Raw genomic sequence first — 22,388 nt, 5'->3', positions numbered from 1 at the left:
ACTCCCTAGTGAGATGAACCCGGTACCTCAGATGGAAATGCAGAAATCACCCGTCTTCTGCGTCACTCACGCTGGGAGCTGTACACCGGAGCTGTTCCTATTCGGCCATCTTGGCTCCTCCCCCGACTGATGTCCTCCTTATAGGAATGGGAAATTCGGATGCAGACAGGTGCTGAAGACCATGTGAAGGCACAGGGAGGAGGTGGCTATCTGCAAGCCAAGGAGAGAAGCCTCAGAAGAAACCAACCCTGCCAACACCGTGACCTCAGACTCCAGCCCCCAGAACTGTGAGAAATACATTTCTATTATTTATGTCAATCTGTGGTACTTTGCTGTGGCAGCCCTGGTGAACTAATATACATGCCCAAGAACTTTTTCCAGTATGCCATATTTTAATTGTTTAGAGCTGTCTAATAGAAATCTACTATGAGCCACATATGTAATTTAAAATTTTCTAGGAACCACATTAAACAAGTAAAAACAGAGGTAAAATTAATTTTAATAACACATTTTCTTTAATCCAATAAATCTAAAATGTGATTATTTTATCATGCAGCTTCTCAGAGACATTATTAGTAAAATACGTTCCTTTTTTCATACTATGTCTTTGTCTTTGTACTTGTATCTGGTGTGTGTTATATACTTACAGCACATATTAATTTGGATTAGCCACATTTCACATGGGTTAATAGCCCCATGTGGCTAGTTGTTACCATGTTAGACATGACAGGTATAGATAAGCCATTTTTTTCTGCAGATCAATTTAAAAAAATCGTTGTTCTATTCTGTCAATACATGATCATTGTTAAAACGCATTGAAAAATTGAGCAAGTTTGCTCTGGAACATTATTCCTGGAAATTTTGTCTTTGCTTTGACATTAGCAACTCAAATAGCTGAGTTAGTTGTTCATCAAAAGACTAAGCTATTTAAATATTTTGGCCATTAGCTTTCTTCCTTGGCATTAGACTGTAAGTATTCAGAAGCTGATCCTAATCCTGGAAGATACGATCTTAATGCCGTAATTGCAAATGTTGAAATCCCAAAAGATCAAAATCCTGAAAATATGATTCTGGAAAAAATAATAAAATATTCTTTAAAAAACATTTATTTACATGTTAAAATGGGTTTTCCTGAGAAACATATAAAAACATGACAGAACACTTCCTAGGCCAGTTTACACAATGAAATAGGGAATAATAACTTACATTTTTTATAAGCATAAACACCCAGGTATACTAAAAACATTTGCAGGAGTGTAACAGTTATGATCAGACAAATGTATTCATAAAGAAATAGGTCAAAAAGCGAAATGTATGAATGCATATCATCATGGTTGGTAATTGGCTGCACCCGGCTTTATAACTGTGGTCACTTGAAATATCGTGTCAGACAACCTGTATTTTGATGAGACTGATCAAAACCCTCAGTGGGTCACCACTGCATATGCAGTCTTGCAAAGAGCTGAGATCTCAAGAAATTTTAGCTTTCAAAAACGAAAATGAACAAAAATAACATCTCTTACACTACAGAGGAAATTTCAATGTTTTTATGTTGAGAACCAGAGAAGCTTGTGGTCTATCAGTCAAGAACCGAAAGCTTCACTACCTGCGGGGCTGTAGGTATAACAACTGAAGTCCAAAGGCCAGCAAGCCTGGAGTACTGATGTCCAAAGCAGCAGAAGAGAGTCTGCCCCAGCTCTCAGAGAGAAATTGATTCACCTTCTGTGCCCTGGCTGATTGGAGGGTGCCTGACAAGGTTGAGGGCAGATCTTCCCTATGGAGTTCACTCAGACTCACACTCATCTCATCTGGAAACAACCTCACAGACACTCCCAAAATAATGCTTTATCAGGTTTCTAGGGACTCCTTAATCTAGTCAAGTTGACATCTAAAATTAAATTCACAAGTCCACCTCTTGTCAACTTGGCACCCATATGCATCTCCTTAAACCATACTTAACTTCCAAACAAAGACACTAACAGAGTAATCGTTCTCCCTAATCTGATGCAACTATCCTGTGTTTGTGATTTTTGGGATTTTAGACCTTAGGAACTTTAGACTTTAGAAATGTGGATGTCAGGGATTTCAACATTTGGATTATGGCATTTGGCATTGTGTCTTGTGGGATTATAATCCACAGGAAAGCATCAAATTCAGAATGTTCCTAGGCCTGGAGGGAGATACTTTTTGCCCTTCATCCCTTTTATGACATACTTCTGCTAGCTCACTTGCATATTATTTGTAGCAGTTAAGGGACCATGCTTCTCTTTCCTTCACTGACATCTCACATCCAAGTTTTAATTTGCTGATGGATGAGGTGCATGAGCCAGAGATAACTGAATGGGTTGAAATAGCCTGGTATTTCCAGGATCTTATAAAAACTTTGCAGTAACCAGGAATGCAGATAAGTTGAGGAAGACTCAGTCGGAACTCTTAGCCATTGCTCTCAACCCTTACTGATTCATGAAGGGAATCCCTCATTTCTGAGTATAATTGAGGACATGATCAGCTGAAGGAGCAGAAGGAAGGGAAAAATGAACTACTGAATGCTGAATGTGTGCTTACGTACCAGTCATTTCCTTGGTGCCAGCCAGCAGTGTGTCTATTGAGCAAAGCATGGTAGATTTTCAAAGAAATCAGCTGGATAAATTCCAGTTTAAAATGGCATCTGGCTAGCTATTGCTGCCCGTGACACAGCCTCTCTTGATTTCCAATTAACCTCTCTAATGAAGACACAGAAACAGTGCAGCCCTGCCATCGTAAAAGTGGAGACGCTCTTTCCCTCTCCCTCTCTTTGCATTGGCTCAGAGACTTAGCATCTGCAGCAATTAAAAAATTGCATGGCCATCTCTCAAGTCTGTGAGTATTGCTTTTTAAGGCAGCCAAATCTTGCCATCCTCAATATATTTGTTGAAGATCATATGTTTTGTAAAATGACAGGGTAGAAAGTTGTGACCTTAATACATGGATCCTGGGGGGAATAGATACTATAAGTAAAGTCGTGTGATGAGGACAGAGACAAGGACAGACTGAGCAGCAGGGCCTGCTGGACACTGTAGACTTTCATGTGTTCTGCTGATTTTGAATGTTAAAGAATAAGGCAAGAAAATTTGGAAGGGATTCCACCTCAGTAGAGCAGAGCTCCATTAGATAAAAAGCTGGAAAAAAAAAAGAATAAAAAAGAATAATAGAGTTTAAATTAACCCCCTTCCCCAACACACAAATAAACACATACCAAATTCTCCAAGTAAATGTGGAGTCAAAGAAGTTAATAAACATCTTCCCTCAAAGAAAATTCTAGGTCTCAATATTTTCACAGGTGAATTCTCTCAATATTTAAGAAGAAATAATATCGATTACAAACTCTTTCAGAAAATAGAGAAGGAAGAAACACTCCGTAATTCATTTTATGACCCTCATTTATGAAACTATAATGCCCAAATCTGACAGATATTTCCTCTTGTTCCAAAAAATTAAAGGAAGATAGAAAGAATTACTGACAAAAAGTCCTGGATGAACAGAGCCTCAAAAACCCTTAACAAAATATTAGCAAACCAAATCCAGTAGTGTATATAAAAAGAATGACACATTCTGACTTTTTTATTATGTCAGAATTATCTCAGAAGTATAAAGTTCGTTTAACACTTAAAAATCCAACAGTATAATCCACTGCATTAACAGAACTACGAAGAAACATGCATCAAGGAGAAAAGAGACTTGACAAAAAATGAACATCCCATGATAAAAACAATCTAGTCGTTAATCTAGCAATAAAACAATCTAGTAATAAAAGAGAAACTTCTCAATCTGATAAAGATTATTTATTAAAAAGATACATCAAACATCATACTTACTGGTGAAATATTGAACACTTTCTCACTAAGATTGGAAACAAGGCAAAGATGCTCTCTCTCGCCATTCCTATTTAACATTGTACTGAGATTGCAGCCATTGCAAAAGGACAAAAACCAAAAATTAAAAAAATGCATACAGATAGGAAGAGGTAAAATTGTACTTATTTGCTGGTGTCATGATTGTTTACATATAAAATCTTAATAAATCTATGAAACAACTACTAGAAGTAATACGCGAATTTAGAGAGCTTGTAAGATTCAAGGTAAACATACACAAATCAATTTTATTATTTATATACTAGCAACAAATGTTTGGGAAGTAAAATTTTAAGAAACCCTTTACAGATTATCAAAAACAAAAAATACTGGGGATTAGATTTAACAGTATATGTACAAGACCTCTACACTGAAAACTATAAAACATTGCTGAGAGTAAATAAAGAAGACCCAAATCAATGGGTATTTATGGATACGAAGATACAATGTTGTCAAGATGTTAATCCTCTCCCAACTGACCAATAGATTCAACATAATCGCAATAGAAAGACTTTTGCAGAAACTGAAAAAAATGACTCTACTATTTATATATAAATGCAAGCACCTAGAATACTTTGATAAAGCAATCTTGATAAAGAAGAACAGTTAGTCAACTTATACTATCTGATTTCAAGACTCATTTTAAAGCTAAAGCGATGAAGACAATGTGGTACTGGCATAACCATCAACAAATGATTAGTGGAACAGAACAGAAAGCTCATAAACACACTCCACTGGCCAACTAATTTTTGATAGAATCATCAAAGCAATTCAATACAGAAAGAAAAGTCTTCTAACTAAGGATGCTGCAATAGCCAGTTATTCTCGTGAAAAAAAGGACTTTAACTGCCACTTTATACAATATACAAACGACACAGTTTTCAATAGAAATATAGGATAGTATCTTTACGACTTAGGGATAGACTAAGTTTTCTTTGACAAGACTCAGAAAAACTGATAAATTAGACTTCGTCAAAGCTTGAAACTTCTGCTCATAAATAGACGTTATTAAGAAAACTTCTGCTCATAGACACTGTTAGGTAGGCAATCTACAAACTGGATAAAATTATAAGTAAAACAGATGTTATCTGACAATAGACTGGTATCCAGGATGTATAAAGAACTCCTGCAATTTAATAATAAAGGAGTAAAAATGGGCAAATTAACTGGACAGGCATTTCACAAAATATATACACCTGGCCAATGACCAGATATAAAAATAATATCATTACTTATCAGGAAAATTCAAACCACAATGTGACATCGTTATTCACCCTTCAGAAGTTCTAAAATGAAAGATGGAAACAATCCCAATTGTCAAGAATGTGGAGCAACTGGAACTGTCATACATTGTTAGTGGGAGTTTGGCAAAATGTCTCATAATTTTTCATAAATCTGAACACATATCTACCCTGTGACCCAGCAATTTGAATCCCAGGTAATTAACCAAGAAAACTGAAAATATATGCCTACAAAAAGGTTTGTACAAGTATGTTCCTAGCAAGACCTTATTAGTATATAATAATAATAATTATAAACTGGAAACAGCCCAGGTGTCTATCAATAGGAGAATGAATAAACACATTACAGTATATTCATGCAATGGAATACTACTTAGGAATAGAAAGGAACAAATTATTGAACATGCAACAGCACAGAGGAATCTCAAAAGGTTTTGTCATGTGAAAGAAGTCATCCACAAGAGTACATATGGGAACTGTATTCCATAATATGTTGTTCTAAAATAGGCAAAACTAATTCATGGTGGAGAAAAACAGAATAGTGATTTACTCTGGGGGAAGAAATGGTCATTGATGAAAAAGGGACATGAGGGAATTTCCTGGAATGATGCAATGTTTACATCTTGATGGAGGTTTGGGTACATAGATGTAAGCATTTGTCAAAACTCAGCCAATATATAGTTAAGATTTTTGTCTTTCATTGTGTGTACATTTTACCACAAAAACCTGTAAACAAATACTGAACTGCAGTTAATGATATGTATTCTGAAATATTTAAGAGGATATGTACTGATATATATATATATATATATATACACACACACACACACATATACACATACATGTGTATATATATACATAATTTAAAGTGTATAAAAATCTCAAGATGGATTGAGATAAAGGAATTAAGGTGTCAATGAGAGAATCTGTGTAAGTGCTCACTATAAAATTCTTTCAACTTTTTTGTATACCTGAAACTTTATTATAACATATTGGAAAGAAACCAAAATCAGATCTGAAACTTCAACTTAGAAATATAAAAAAGGAATGAATAGAAAGACAACTATATATCTAGTTGGAAAGATTGTATATTGCAAAGATATTAATTAGTCCCTCATTAATTCATACATTTAACATGGTTTGGAATTTTGATTTTGAAAGTGATTCTGAATTTCATTAGACAAAACAAGCATTGCCTCCTGCAACAGAAGTAAAAATGTCATTCTTATGTATTTGACGTATATACTACTGTAGTTGAAACAATATGACATTATACAACAATTAAAATATAATGTCATGAAATAGAAGGGATAGTCTTGAATTGCATGCTAGAATACCTATAAGCTTAATAGAAGATAAAAGAAATGTTAATTATTTGGAAAGGGATGAATTTTTTAATGAGTGTTGGAATAAAATAAAATGAGAAACTTACCTCACATTATCTCCTAAATTAAATTATAAATGGATTAAAGAGTTACTTTTTAAAATACGGGCAGTTATTGCTTTGGGCAGTTATGATATACACAAATTTTACTTAACACAGCATAGCGAAAAGTTAAGATTGCCAGTATGAAATACTAGAATAATATATAATAAATATTTAATTGAGTTTCAGATGATGAAAGACATTTTAAGCCTAAGAGCAATAGAAGAGATCTTAAGGATAAGAATAATATATGTGGCCACTGAAAAAAAAATCTATATCTTTAAAACTATTATAAGCAACAGTAAAAGAAAAATGTCCAAATTGGAAAAGTACTTACAATATATACGGCAGAATGGTTACTATCCTTAATACATGCAGAGATTTTAAAAAACACCATATAAAAAAGAAAACCAGAGAAAAAGTGCCCATAAGACTTGCACATATAATTTGCTGAGGCATCAAAAGATAATACATTTGTAAACATATCTCATTATTATCAAAAACTTTACATTAAAAAGGAAAGATACTTTTTTTTTACATTCACAAAGATGAAAAAAAAAAAAAACCTTCGCTGAGATAGTTTTGTTAAGTTTGTGTTTCCCTTGGAGATGAAGTCTCGCTCTCTCACCCAGGCTGGAGTGCAGTGGGGTGATCTCGGCTCACTGCAATCTCCACCTGCTGGGTTCAAGCGATTCTCCCACCTCAGCCTCCCAAGTAGCTGGGATTACAGGCACCTGCCATCACACCTGGCTAATGTTTGTATTTTTAGTAGAGATGGGGTTTCACCATGTTGGTCAGGCTGGTCTCAAACTCCTGACTTCAGGTAATCCACCCCTCCTTGGCCTCCCAGAGTGCTGGGATTTACAGGTGTGAGCCACTGCACCCAGCCAGTGTTTTTCTTGTTTTACCGTTAAGGTTGGTGCTGGGGTGAGCATCCTATACATCTTGGTTAACCTCTGATTATTTCCTCAAGATAATTATGCATGTAGATGGTGTTTTCTTCTATTGATGTTGTTTTATTCCTTAAATTGGTTGGTAAGCATGTAAGGGTTTGTTATATAAATATATTTTAAGATGTTCAAAATGGCATCCAATACATTAAAAGGATTTTGAATGGAAGAAACAGAGAAAATGCATGAAAAATATAAATAATGGCTGTCACTGGAGGTATGATTATAGATGATTTCTCTTTTCTTCCTTATAGTTTTTCTTAATTTTCTAAAAATTGAGGAAGAATCATTTAAAAAACAAAGAAGACACTCAGTTTATGTATTTGGCATGGCTTTTATATCAGCACCTGTATGGTGCCTGGGAGGTACTTGGTACCCAGTACACTTAGTAAAGCAGCTTCATTGAGATATAATTTACATATCATAAAATTCATTCATTTAAAGAGTACAATTCAATGGTTTTTAGTATAGTTACAGATATGTTCAGCTATCATTACAGTCAATTTTAGAATATATTCCTCACTTCACAAAGAAACTCTGCATCCTTTATCAATCACTCTCCTACCCCGCTATCTTCCCCAGCCCTAAGCAAGCACTAATCTACTTCCTGTCTCTATAGATTTACCTATTCTGGCCATTACATTTAAGTATAATTATATAATATGTGATATTTTGTGACTGTCTTCTTTCATGTACTTTAATTTTTTCAAAGTTCATCTATGTGGTAGGATATATCAACATTTCATTCATTGTGGCTGAATTTTATTCCAGTGTATGGATATACCATATATTGTCTATAATAAGTTGATTTATATTAATATTTGGGTTATTTCTACTTTTTGACTAATTAATTCATAATATAATTTATTATTATGAGTAATTACATAAACACTTGTGTGAAAGTTTTTATGTGACGTATGTATTCATTTTTCTTGGTTATCTACTGTGAGTGAAATTGCTGGGTCATGTGGTAACTCTGTGTTGAACTTTTTGAGGAACTTTCAGGCTGTTTCCCAAAGCGGTTTCGCCATTTTATATTCCATCAGCAGTGTATGAGAGTTGCAGTTTCTGCATAGCTCCAACACTGATGTTTTGTTCTTTCTGATTTTGTTGCTATCTAGGCAATCCTATCTAGACAATTTTGTTGTCGTGAAGTGGTATCCCATTGTGGTTTTGATTTGCATTTCCCTGCTTAATGGTTGAGCATCTTTTTATGTGTTTATTGGCTATTTGTATATCTTCTTTGGATAAAGGCCAATCCAAATCCTTTGCCTATCTTTAAATTGGGTTATTTGTCTTTTTATTACCCAGTTTTAAGAGCTCTTTACATGTTCTAGAACAAGTCTCTCATCAGAGACAGCATTTGAATATATCTTCTTTCATTCTGTGGGTTGCCTTTTAATTTTTGTTTCTTTTCTTTTTCTTAAATTTTATTTTTTATTATACTTTAAGTTCTGGGGTACATGTGCAGAACACGCAGTTTTGTTTTAAATTTTACTTTAAGTTCTGGGATACGTGTGCAGAACGTGGAGGTTTGTTACATAGGTATACGTGTGCCATGGTGGTTTGTTGCACCTATTGACCCATCCTCTAAGTTCCCTCCCCTTATCTCCCACCCCCTAATAGGCCCTGGTGTGTGCTGTTCCCCTCCTTGTGTCCATGTGTTCTCATTGTTCAACTCCCATTTATGAGTGAGAACATGCGGTGTTTGGTTTTCTGTTCCTGTGTTAGTTTGCTGAGGATGATGGCTTCCAGCTTCATCTACATCCCTGCAAAGGACATGATCTCATTCCTTTTTATGGCAATGTAGTATTCCATGGTGTATATGTACCACATTTTCTTTATCCAGTCTATAATTGATGGGCATTTGGGAAAACTTTGTTTTCTTCAAGATGATTTTGACTATTCTGAGACCTTTGAAATTACATATGAATTTTATAATCGGTTTCAATTTCTACAAAGAAGCAAGCTGGGATTCTGATAGGGATTGTGTTAAATTTGTAGATCAATTTGAGGAATATTGCCATCTTAACAATATTAAGTTTCCCAATCCATGAACCTGGAATGTTTTTAGAGTTTTATAGGTCTTTTTAAATTTCTTTCAACAATGTTTTGAAGTTTTCAGAGTTAAGTTTTATATTTTTTGTTAAATTTGTTTCTATTTTACTATTTTGTTTTTTTTAAAATTTTATTATTATTATACTTTAAGTTTTAGGGTACATGTGCACAATGTGCAGGTCAGTTACATATGTATACATGTGCCATGCTGGTGTGCTGCACCCATTAACTCGTCATTTAGCATTAGGTATATCTCCTAATGCTATCCCTACCCCTCCCCCCACCCCACAACCCTCCCCCCACCCCACAACAGTCCCCAGAGTGTGATGTTCCCCTTCCTGTGTCCATGTGTTCTCATTGCTCAATTCCCACCTATGAGTGAGAATATGTGGTGTTTGGTTTTCTGTTCTTGCTATAGTTTACTGAGAATGATGATTTCCAATTTCATCCATGTCCCTACAAAGGACATGAACTCATCATTTTTTATGGCTGCATAGTATTCCATGGTGTATATGTGCCACATTTGCTTAATCCAGTCTATCATTGTTGGACATTTGGGTTGATTCCAAGTCTTTGCTTTTGTGAATAGTGCCACAATAAACATACGTGTGCATGTGTCTTTATAGCAGCATGATTTATAGTCCTTTGGGTATATACCCAGTAATGGGATGGCTGGGTCAAATGGTATTTCTAGTTCTAGATCCCTGAGGAATTGCCACACTGACTTCCACAATGGTTGAACTAGTTTACAGTCCCACCAACCATTGCATATTAAATTATTTTCTTAATTTTATTTTTAGATTCCTCATTGCAAGTGTATAGAAATACAGTTGATTTTTGTATATTGATCTTGTATCCTGCAACCTTGTTGAATTCATTTATTAGTTCTATTTTTTAGTGGATTCCTTAGGATTTTATATATATGAGATCATGTCACATAAAAATAGAGATAGTCTTACTTCTTCCTTTCCAAGCTGAATGTCTGTATTTCTTTTTCTTTTTCAATTGCCTGCGACAGAACCTCCAGAACAATGCTGAATTGAAGTGTTAAGGGCAGACATCCTTGTCATGTTCCTGATCTTAGGGAGAAAGCATCTCCTTAGGGAGAAAGTTTCTCACCATTGAGTATGACATAGCTATGGGTTTCTCATAGATGCTCTTTATCAGGTTGAGAAAGTTCTCTTCTATCCCTAGTTTGTTGAGTGTTTTTATTAAAAAAAGAGTGTTGGATTTTGTCAAAAGTTTTTTTCTGCATCTATTGGAATGATCATGTGATTTTTTATTTTTATTTTTTTATTCCTTTGTTTTTGCTTTCTATTCTATTGATGATTACATTAGTTGATTTTTAGATGCTATCACTACACTTTTGCTGAGTGTGTCCTGGGCTAATAGGTACATTTGGAATTGAAATTGAACCCACAATGTGGTCTGAGGGGTACAGGCTTTGTGTAGCAGTTTTTGGAGGGCAAATGTCCTATCTGAATCCCTAACAGACCTTTCCTTGCTCTGGTTTTGGTGCCGATGCAGTGCCCTGAACTAGTCAAGTCCAAACTCACACCTCCAGCCAGGTAGACGTGTTTCAGGTTAATTAGGGGCCTCAGTCAATTTAGTTCATGAGCTATAATTACAATCACCTAAGACCTGCAATTTCTGTTTTAATTAAAATAAACAATGTGGAGGGGCTGACATCACACCAGGGCAACTGATGTGCAAGGAATAGGTAATTACACCAAAGCGGAGTCTCTTGCTGTGAGGCAGGCTGTTGGGATCCACAGTGGAAGCTGGGCTTGGCCATCCTGGTGAATGCTAATTATTTGCTGCCAACCACAGCTCAAAACAGATGGGTGGGTGGGTCATGGCGATGACATTCGAACATGCTTCCTTCAAGTTGGGACTTAGCTGTGATCTTTGGGGCATGTGTGTGTATGAGAGTGTGTGGGTATTTACATGTGCGATGTCCCTTTAAATGTATTTAACATATAATATACTTCTATGTATAAGTGCAATAGGATGAAAAAATTCTGATTTCAACTGCAGTATTAGGGATCCTGTTGGGGAGGAAGTTACCCTTGCTTAGGAAATTAAATTAACACCTCTCTCAGCTTTAGAGGCCAGAAATTAACATTTATCACCTGGAGAGGATAAGACATATCTTAACTGCTCAGTCTGAGAAATTGCAGGAATTTAGGGATGGGGTAGAGCAGAGAAAAGGAAAATAATAAAAAAAGAATGAAAATAAGCAGTCTGGGAACATGGTAGAAGGGGAAAGTCTAGAAAGAAGGTAGCCAGGGTGGGTCAAGGATGCATCAAAATGAGATATTTAATGCTTAATTTAAAATTGTTTGCATTCTATGATGTCAACTCAGTCTGACATTACAAACCTTTAGTAAAGTCATCGACACACAAAAATGTCTTGTGTGAGTGAATTTTTTTGGGGGGAGGGGGTAAAGATCAAGGAATAATATTTTAATTCTGCATTTGAGCAGAAGTGCAGGAGATCATAGGTAAGAGGGAAAGAAAGGGAGCTAGGAGTGACAAAAGAGTGAAAGCCTCTGGGGCTTTTCAGAAACCTCGAGCAGGGAGTGGATTTGCCACAGGCCATGAGAGAGTCCACATTTATTTCAGGAAATAGATCTCATCATGGCACTCTGCCACCAGAGACCTTCCAATGGCTCCTTGGTGCCACCAAGATGTAGTATCAGCTTATTTAGATGGTGTAGTAGGCTGAAAATGCCCCCGAAAGATAATTGTTCCTAATCCCTGTAAATATTCCTTTATTTTTTCTTTTGGAAAAAGACTGTTTGCAGATGTGATTAAGTTGAGGATTTTAAGATGGGGAGATTATCCTGGCTTATACAGGTGTGCCCTAAACACCATCACATGTCTCTTTATAAGAGGGAGACAGAGGGAGGTTTTACCACACACAGACTGAGAAGCAAAGTGATCACGGGGGCAGATATTGGAACAATGCAACTGAGATCAAGGGAAGCTGGCAGCCCCCAGAAGCTGGAAAAGGCAAGGAACAGATTCTCCTCTAGAGCCTCCAGAGGGAGCACAGCCCTGCCAACACCTTGATATTGGCCCACCGAAACTCATTTTGGATTTCTGGCCTCTAAAGCTGAGAAATAATAAATGTTTGTTGTTTTAGGCTGCCAAGTTCAGGAAACTAATACAGATGGCTTCACTAGACCTTCAGGACCTGGCCTCTGCCTTCTTTCTATCCCCACTGCCTGATGTTCAGTGGGTCTTCATCTCTGGTCCACACACCTGTATATGCTGATCTCCCCACAGTCTTCTGGTCTCCACTGATCCTGAGAGGTGTGGCGTGCTAGACCAATTTGCAGATAAGGAAACAGTGTGCAGGCAGGATGATACCCCTTACACCACTGCTAAGCTGGTCTCTTGAGTCTGCACCCTTTCCCTGGCACAATTTCAGGCAGAGACAGTGCTTTCTTGCTCAGTCACCCTGGCTAAGGCTATGTGTTAAGGCAGATTGGGAAATCCCAGCTGCCTCACCTATGACCTTGCCAGGTGCACCAGTTTGATACCTTCATGGGCACAGTGGAATAAGCACAGGTTTTGGTGTAGGGTGGAGCTGCTCTAGGATCCTGTCTTTGCTGCTTATGTGCCCTGTGACCTTGTGTAAATTACTTAAACATTTTGAACCTCAGTTCTCTTATCTGTAAAATGGGTCTTATAAAAGTGACCATTGATGGTTGTTGATGAATTTAATTTATATTTATGTAGCACTCACTCTATGTGGAAAAGCCAAAGTCCCCTCCTTTGTCACGGTGCATTTGCTTAGGTATTGAGAGAGGAAAATAAGACCTGGAGCAGGTATCCTCTCCCCTGGCCCCTCCACATTGTCTGAGGCTCCTTTTTCCCAGGTGGCTATAACTGGCTTCCTTACTCAGCCTAAGGGAAATCTCTGAGAGGACAGTTTTGGGCCAAGAGTTGACAAATGGGCAGAGCGAGGGACTGAGCATGCATTTGGGAGTGGAAGCAGCCTTGATCTTCCACTCATGCTATAACCCAGACTTTCAACAGCTGGGAGGGAGCCATAACTTCGGTAGAAAATAAAGTTTCTAAGTACAACAGGCAAATAGGTATAATGAGTGAGGTCTGGATACCTTTTCTGGACCCACAGTGCATAACCAGGGGCTCTTAAGAGAGGAAACAGACACGATTCTGCTATGCATGCTGACGTGTAAAAGCATTTACACACAAATGCACAGACCTGCCCAGGGAGCTGCCACATACACAGACACACATGGGCCACACAAGTGTCTATGTATACTCACTCACGCTTTGTATTTCTATTGCATTTGTGCTTGTCATTTCAGAGCCATAGTTTGTCTTCCACAACTGGAGGTTTGAAAAGAAGGATGAGGACACTGAATCTCAGAGACGTCAAGTTCTTTCATCGAGGTAACACAGCTTTCATATAGCAGAATTAAGCTTGGAGCCCAAGGTTCCTAAATGTCTCTACTAAATATCTCCACCAAATTAAGCTGCCTTTCTAAACACACCCACACACACACACACACTCTTTCACCTATTTTATATAACACAGTATCATGGTGGGACTGTCTGAACATAGACTGCAGTCAAATCCTAGCTCTGCTGCTTTTTCATTATGTGACCTTGAGCCAAGTCACTTCACCTTTCAAAGTCTCAGTTTTCTCATCTGTAAAATGGAGATAATAAGAGAATATATTTCATAGGGTTGTAGTGAGCATTAAAGGAGATAAAGAATGTAAAGTTCATGGTGCCTTGCCTATCACATAGTAAGTGCTCAATAAATATTTGTTAATTCTAGTACATACCAAGCATCTTTCTAGGCACTGGGGATCCCCAGCAAGTCAAGTACCTTGTGTTAGGGTGATTACTGAAAAGTTATTTTTAATGTGACTTAAAAGGAAAGGCAATAAACCATCCAGCAGGTCCTAGTTCTGGAAGCCAGATGAAAGGAAGCTTAGAACAAAGGCTTATGGTGGCGCTAAAATTCCCACCAGGGTCTGCTATCTGGGGACCCTTTTCTATCCACCTCCTCAACCTATAGACCTGTGCATGGTTCAGTTCAAGGTCCTGGGTCTGGGCAGGCCTGGAGAGATGAGCCCTATGGCACACAGGGCAGTTTCCTCATGAGCACTTGGGACAGGGGGGCCAGTCCTTGATCATCTCATCCCAGAGATCTGCACACGCAAGCTGCTACAAGTTTGTAGAGGACAGGAGACAGCAGCGCCCCAGACGCTTCTGCGGTTTGTCTGGGCAGAATGTCTCCCTTGCCTGGGTTGGGCTGGGCTGTCTGCTCCCTGGGGCTGCCTCGGGGTCTGAGAAGCCAGGATCTGCTGTGGGGCAGTCTGTTTCCAGCCTGTCCTGCATGCCAACCTCCAGCCCCAAGCCCCAGTAGGATTATTATTGCTCACAGTGACAATTTGAGCCCCTTTTACACTCATGGCTGAAGAGGGGTTTATGATAGCCCTACCTCATTGTGTTGTCATGAGAATTAAGTGAGGCAATGCATGAAATGCACCAATTTTGGCATATTATAGGTGCCCCATAAATGTAGCAGCAGTCACTGTTATTGTTACCATCACTGTTACTATCCCTGTCACGTCATCATCAACATTATCATCATTGGATCCTTAAGGCAGGCTGGCCTGGGATTAGAACCAGTCACTAACCATGTGACGTTAGGCAAGTAACATCTCTGTGCCTCAGTTTCCTGTAATGCAAACTGGTTGCTCTTTTTGAAGCCTTCTTCCTCCAGCCCTGTTCAGGATCTCTTGCTGAATGATTCTAATAGCCAGCCCTGTGGGAAGTGGAAAGTGACCTTACTTTTTTGAACCTCAGCAATAATGGGACAAATATAATAAGTCACTCATAGTGCAATTGATAGAATTAAAAAGGACAATCAATGTAAATTGCCTTGCTCAGTGCCTAGCGCACAGTAGATGCTCATAAATGTCTGCAGCTTGGTCAAGATGCCTGCCTTTCATGATCATTCACAGCAAGGAGCCGGGAAGGTGAGTGTTTTGGCCCATGCACTGTGGAAATGGAAACAGAAGCAGAAAGATTTCTTGTTTTCACCTGGTCCAGTCACCACTGGCCTTTGATGACATGTGGGTCCACAAAGCTCAGCTCTCTGGGGCAGGTCTTGGTTTCCTATGAACTTCTGGCAGTTTTCCTCAGTGTCTTTTGTGAGCAATTCCTCAAGTTACCTCCTAAATGCTGGTACTTTTCAGAATTTCATTCGTTGTCATTTCTTCTTTGCACTAGGGCATTTCTTCCATTTGCAAAACTCACTTACTCCTCTGTCTGGGTCACCCGCAGGTCATCTACTGCCCTGAGTTTCCTGTTGAACTCTGGATCTAAATATCCAACAAACCACTGAAAATCTGTACTTGGATGTACTGGAGGAAACTTGAATCCAGCGGTCCCAAACCTGACTCATCATTTTCTCAAACCTGCTCTGTCTTCTGCCTTTCATGTCTCAGTGATAGCACTACCATCCACAAAGTTGTCTAATCTGTATATCATCCTACACTCCTTCATCTCTCATATTACATACACTGTTTATCCTTCCCTTCATCCTTCTTTTCTTCCCCCCTCCCTCTCTCTGTCCCTTCCCTCCTCCCTCCCTTCCCTCATTCCCTCCTTCCCTCCCTTCCCTCCCTTCCCTTTCCTTCCCTTTGCTTCCCTTTGCTTCCCTTTCCTTTCCTTTCCTTTCTTTTCCTTCCCTTTCCTTCCCTTTGCTTCCCTTTGCTTCCCTTTCCTTTCCTTTCCTTTCCTTCCCTTTCCTTTCCTTTCCTTTCCTTTCCTTTCCTTTCCTTTCCTTTCCTTTCCTTTCCTTTCTTTTCCTTCCCTTTCCTTCCCTTCCCTTCCCTTTCCTTCTTGCCTGCCTTCCTGCCTTCCTGCCTCTCAACAAGTATTTGAGGTATACTGAATGTCTGCTATGTGTCAGTCACTGTTCTAGTAGTTGGGCTAATAGGTCACTAAATCCTCTTAATATTACCCATAAATAACCAAGAATTGTATCAGCCAGTTTCTCGGTTGCAAATGACAGAATACAAAACTAGGAAGAAAAGTAATTTAGCAAAATATGTCAAGTAGCCCCCATAGTTGATGGAGGAGATGGAGAAACTGGCTTGAGGCCAAGCTTCTAAGAACATCCGAAACCACGTAGCAGCTCTAGCTTAATGTTGAGACTTTAATTGCTGTTGCTGAAGCTGCCACTGAATACTAGATGCCAGAAAACTGACTTTATTGCAATGTTACCAGCATTAATGTCACTTCTGGGTTGGCAATTTGGCTTGGCAAACATGCTGCCCTGAAAGCTGGTGACTTGGTTGTTTCCTACACCAGCAAAACTGTGCATGAGCTCCAAATAGACCAATTCCTCAAATTGACCACTTCCCAACTGGAGTGTCTAGTTGATGAAGGCTGGTTATGTGCTCATGGCATAGCGGCAAATGAGTCTGGAAATCACTTGAGTTCTGATTTCTACATCAGAAAATTTCCGGTGGAACTCATTATGTTCTATTTCCCCCAAATTGCAAAAGGCTGTTAAAAAGATAATGAAAAAAAAGCTGGGCTTTGTGGACCTGTAATCTCAGTTACATGGGAGGCTGAAGTGGGAGGATCTCCTGTTCAAGAGTGGCCTGGGCAACACAGTGAGGCCCCCATCTCTACAAAAAATTTAAAAAATTTGCTAGAAGTGGTGGTGCAGGTCTGTGGTCCCAGCTACTTGGGGGACTGGTGCAGGGGGATCACTTGAGCCCAGGAGTTTGAGGCTGCAGTGAGCTGTGATCATGCCACTGTACTCAGCCTGGGCAACAGAGCAAGACCCTGTCTCTAAAACAACAAACAAATAAAAACATTAATGGGCAGCCACACATGTAAAATAATAAATATCAGCCATAGAAATCTATCTCCTATCCTCCGTCATCACTGCTGATGCCCCAGGCCCATCTTGAGATCTCTCACCCTGGTCTGTGTCTGGTCCAGTCCTCAGTCTGGCTGCTGGAGCATTTTAATCTAAAACACAGCTTTTTTTTTTTTTTTTTTTTTTTTTTTGAGACGGAGTCTCGCTCTGTCACCCAGGCTGGAGTGTAGTGGCCTGATCTCAGCTCACTGCAAGCTCCGCCTCCTGGGTTCACGCCATTCTCCTGTCTCAGTAGCTGGGACTACAGGCGCCTGCCGCCATGTCCGGTTAATTTTTTTTTTATTTTTATTTTTAGTAGAGACGGGGTTTTACCTTGTTAGCCAGGATGGTCTCGATCTCCTGACCTCGTGATCTGCCTGCCTCGGCCTCCCAAAGTGCTGGGATTACAGGCGTGAGCCACGGTGCCCGGCCTAAAACACAGTTCTAACACTGGCTGCTCAGCATTCTTCTGTGCCACCCCATTGTCTTAGTACTTCAGTCACCCACTGTGGTCTGTCAGCCTTATCCTCTGCCACTACACTTTCTGCCTCCCCCTACTTCCACTCTTCCAGAAGAAATAAAGAGGGGAAAACCATGACAGTCATTGGATGACAGTTTCTCAGTGGCATTTTGAGGATGACACGGTGACTCCTCTCATGGATCCAACATAACTTAGAGTCTTAGAGGAGGGTGGGGAAGATTTTGTTGACTGAGGGCACATACAGAGCCTGCCTGTGGCTGTCTTGGTAATATTTTAAGTAACGACTTTCAAATGTTTCCACTGGACCAGAAATCTCATCACTGGGGCTCACATGTCTGGGTACAGCAACTCTGTGTATATTCCTATAAATAGTAACCTATTGAGAAGGGCCCCTTATGCCTAAGACTTTGAAAAAAGGAGTGTTTCTGTGTCTGTCTTCATCTTTTTGCTTCCTTCTCTCTCTGGCCTCTCTCAACTTCTTAATTCCCAAGCTGGGGCCCAGCCCTCACCCCTCCTGCCCTGCCTTAACCTGATGCAATTGCACCTGACAAAGCCAACAGGGCAGTAAGCCATGAGAGAACTGGTGGGGAGAGGGATTAGGGGGAGAGCTCATTACCCAGTGAGCACGGGCCACCAAGCTTAAGTAGAACAGGATGAATAATTGTTTCAGGACCAAAGTCATGACTACAGGGTGTGATCTCACCCTTCATAACTGCAGACTCAGAGAAGCAGGGGAATTTTCAAAGAAAACCTTTCCTGGTGTTAAAAAGAGGGAGAATCTGAGGTTAGAAGCAGCCATGTGCAAACTTTTCATTCTGCTAGGAGTGACTGGTCTCAGATTGACTAGGGGCCAGAGAAGACAGCCACACTGGTCAACCAGGCTCTTCAGATTGGCCTCCAACCCCACCCAGCCCTGCCCAATCCTTGACCCACCCTGACATGTACAGGAAGTGCGTTAGGAACCTCAGCCCCACCCTGGGTGGGGTTCAGAGTTTTCTCTCTTACTTGGAGCCCCAGGCCTGATGTGTGTGTGTGTTTCTTGGATGCTCATGTCCTTCATGGTTTAGCCTATGTGCACACCTTCCCTTCAGTTTCCCTACCCAGCTCTCTTTTGGCTGAGGCCTATGATAGTATTTGTCTGATCCAGCTGGGGTGCTGACATTCTCTCCAGTCCCTGACTGGGCTGTCCTTCAAGTTAAAGATACCCCACATGCCCATGATATTGACACTCCCAGGGGTGGACTTGAAGTACCACCTCTGCAAATAACAATACAAGCACATTGTTAGTAACAATCATTTATGTACTGATAATTACTCAAGTGTACACAGAGAAATTTTCCCATGCTTTGCAAGCCATATATTCGCTGATTAAGACTACCTAAATTCTAATCCTGGATTGCTTATTAGTGGGGAACTTTGGTTACATTATTTCACATTCTTCCATGAGCCTCTGTTTTCTCCTCTGTAAAATGGGCATGATGTTAGTGTGCATAGATCAGAGGGCTGTTGAGAGGATTGAATAAGATGGTACACATAAAGGGCTTAGCAGAGTTCCTGGGAGATAGTAAATAATAATAATAAAACCAATAGCTTTCATTATTTGTTTTTTTAAAAAATTATTTTATTAATAATTAAGGTATAATTATCACATGACAAAATGCACTCATTTTAAATGACCAATCCAGTAAATTTTGACAAATGGATATACTCATTAACCCACCAACTACAATCATAATCAATATATGGAACATTTCCATCTCTCCTAAATGTCTCCTTGTGATACTTCCCAGGGACCCCCTTCCTATTCCCCACCCCTATCTCCCACCACTGGACCCAGGCAACCACTGATTTGTCTTCTATTACTTTAGATTAAAGTTAGTCTTTCTAGAACTTACAAATAAAATCATATAGATTTATTCTTTTGTATTCTGGCTCATTTTGCTCAGTAAGGTGTTTTTCAGATTTATACATGTGATGGCATGTATCAGTACAGTATTTTGCTTCTTTTTATTGCTGAGTATGATGCTATTAATATGGATGATACAAAAACTTGTGTGTCTGTTCACCAGTTGATGGGAATTTGTGTGGTTTCCAGTGTTTGGTTACTATGAATAAATTTGTGCTAAACATTTGCACACAAGTGTTTGTATGGGCATCTGTGTTCATTTCTCATGGGTAAATAGGTACAAGTAAGATTACTAGGTTATATAGTAGACATATGTTTAACATTGTAAGAAACTGCCTGAATTTTTTCCAAAGTGGTTGTACTGTTTTATATTTCTCACCACAGTGTATGAGAGTTCCAGTTGCTCCACCTACTTGTCAACACTTTTTGTTGTCAGTCTTTTTAATTTTAGTCATCCTAATTGACATACCATATGATCTCATTTTGCTTTTTACTTCCAATCCCTGATTACTAATGATTTTTTAATGTGAACTTTGACAATTTGTGTATCTTGAGAAACATTTTGCCTACTTACAAAATTTAGGCTGTTCTTTTTACTATTGAGTTGGAAGAGTTCTTTAAATACTCTGGATATAAGTCTCTTGTCAAGCATATGTGTTGTAAATATTTTTTCCCATATGTAGCCTGTTATGTTAATGGTGTCTTTTAAAGAGAAGACATTTTTGCATTTTGATGAAGACCAATTTATCATTTTTTTTACAATGGGTCCTTTTTTCAGGTTCTATATAAGAAATATTTGCCTATCCCAATCTTGTAAAGATCTTCTGTTACTTTTAGAGCATTTACAGTCTTAACTCTTAAAGTTAAGTCTGTGATCAATTATTTGAATTAATTATTATGTGTTGCATGAGGTAGAGGACAAGATTCTTCTTTTTTATATTTACTTATTCTTTATGCATATGTATGTTCAGTTATTCCAACACCATTTGTAGAAACAGTTATCCCTGTCCCATTGGATGACTTGGCATATTTGTCTAAAACCAAAGGGACCGTATATGTGTGAGTTTATTTCTGTACTCTCTATTGTGTTTCATTGATCTGTATGCCTATTCTTTTTTTTTTCTTAGCAAGATGGGGTCTTGCTATGTTGCCCAGGCTGGTCGCAAACTCCTGGGCTCAAGTGACACTTCCACTTCAGCCTCTTGAGTAGCTGGGATTACAGACCTGTGCTACTGCACCCAGCTTTTCTATTCTTATGCCAATACCACTGCCTAGATTCCAGTAGCTTTACTGGAAGTCTTGAAACCAGGTGTTGAAAGTCCTCAAAATGTTCTTCTTTTGCAAAATTGTTTTGGCTCTTCTAGGGCCTTTGTTTTTTTACACACATTTTTATAGAATCAATTTTTCAATTTACTTTTAAAAGTCTGCTGGAGTTTTGATTGGGATTACCCTAAAATTATAGGTTAGTTAGGAATAAATTTATATTTTAACAATCTTGAGTCTTCCAACCCATGAATACAGTATATACTTTCACTTATTTAAATCTTTTAAAATTTTCTTTTAGCTATGCCTTATAATTTTGATGGTGTAGTTTTTATATATAGTTTGTTAAATTTATCCCTAAGTATTTCACGGTTTTAAAATGTATGTATAAATATTTTGTAAATAATATTTTAAATTTCAATTTTTAATGGTCTGTTGCTAGTATTTAGAAATGCAACTGATTTCTGTATTTTGACTTTGTATGCTGTGATCTTGCTAAACTTACTTGCAGTTCTACCTGCATTTTTGCAGATTCCATAGAATGTTCCCTGTTTCTTCATCTATGACATGGGGATAATGTGAGTATACCTACATCAGAGGGCTGCGATGAAGACTAAATAAGGTAACACACCCAAAGAATGTATGCATATTCCTGGCGCATTTTAAATTATAGTTAACAAAACAAATGGTAGCATCTTTTTTTAAAAGTCAACTTTTATTTTAGATATAGAGGATACATGTGTAGATTTGTTATCTGGGGATATTGTGGGATGCTGAGGTTTGGAGTACAAATCTCGTCACCCAGGTAGTGAGCAGAGTATCCAATAAATACTTATAAAAATTCCCCATCCCCCCTGCTCCCTCCACCCTCTAGTAGTCCACAATGTCTATTGTTCTCATATTTATAATATGTCTGTATGTGCTTAATGTTTAGCTTCCACTTATAAGTGATGACATGTGGTATTTGGTTTTCTGTTCCTGCATTAATTTGCTTAATATTATAGCCTCCAACTTCATGTTGCTGCAAAAAACATGATTTCATTCCTTTTTATGGCTGCCTCGTATTCCTGGAGTATATGTACCATATTTTCTTTATCCAGTTTATCATTGATGGGCATCTGGGTTGATTCCATGTCTTTGCTCAAGTAGTACCATCTTTAATACAGGTGAAATTTATCTATGCTGTAAGAAGTAAGGATGGGGTTATTCTTGGGAGGAAATAGTAACCAGAAGATATAGTCTGGGT

At 38.6% G+C, this 22,388-nt stretch overlaps 1 long non-coding RNA gene across 1 annotated transcript; it reads left to right on the top strand.

The window, feature by feature from the left end:
* The first annotated feature begins 222 nt into the window (after nucleotides 1-222).
* On the top strand, nucleotides 223-21,755 carry LOC109024282 (uncharacterized). Its single transcript, XR_002003775.3, has 3 exons — nucleotides 223-287; nucleotides 13,909-13,993; nucleotides 21,674-21,755. It is a non-coding gene; the product is annotated as an uncharacterized lncRNA (long non-coding RNA).
* The last annotated feature ends 633 nt before the right edge of the window (nucleotides 21,756-22,388 follow it).

This window comes from Gorilla gorilla, chromosome 21 (genome assembly GCF_029281585.2).
Source record: "Gorilla gorilla gorilla isolate KB3781 chromosome 21, NHGRI_mGorGor1-v2.1_pri, whole genome shotgun sequence".
Classification (NCBI taxonomy): domain Eukaryota; kingdom Metazoa; phylum Chordata; class Mammalia; order Primates; family Hominidae; genus Gorilla; species Gorilla gorilla.
The sequence above is the reverse complement of the archived record's forward strand: the minus strand, read 5'-3'. Positions and strand labels throughout refer to the sequence as shown.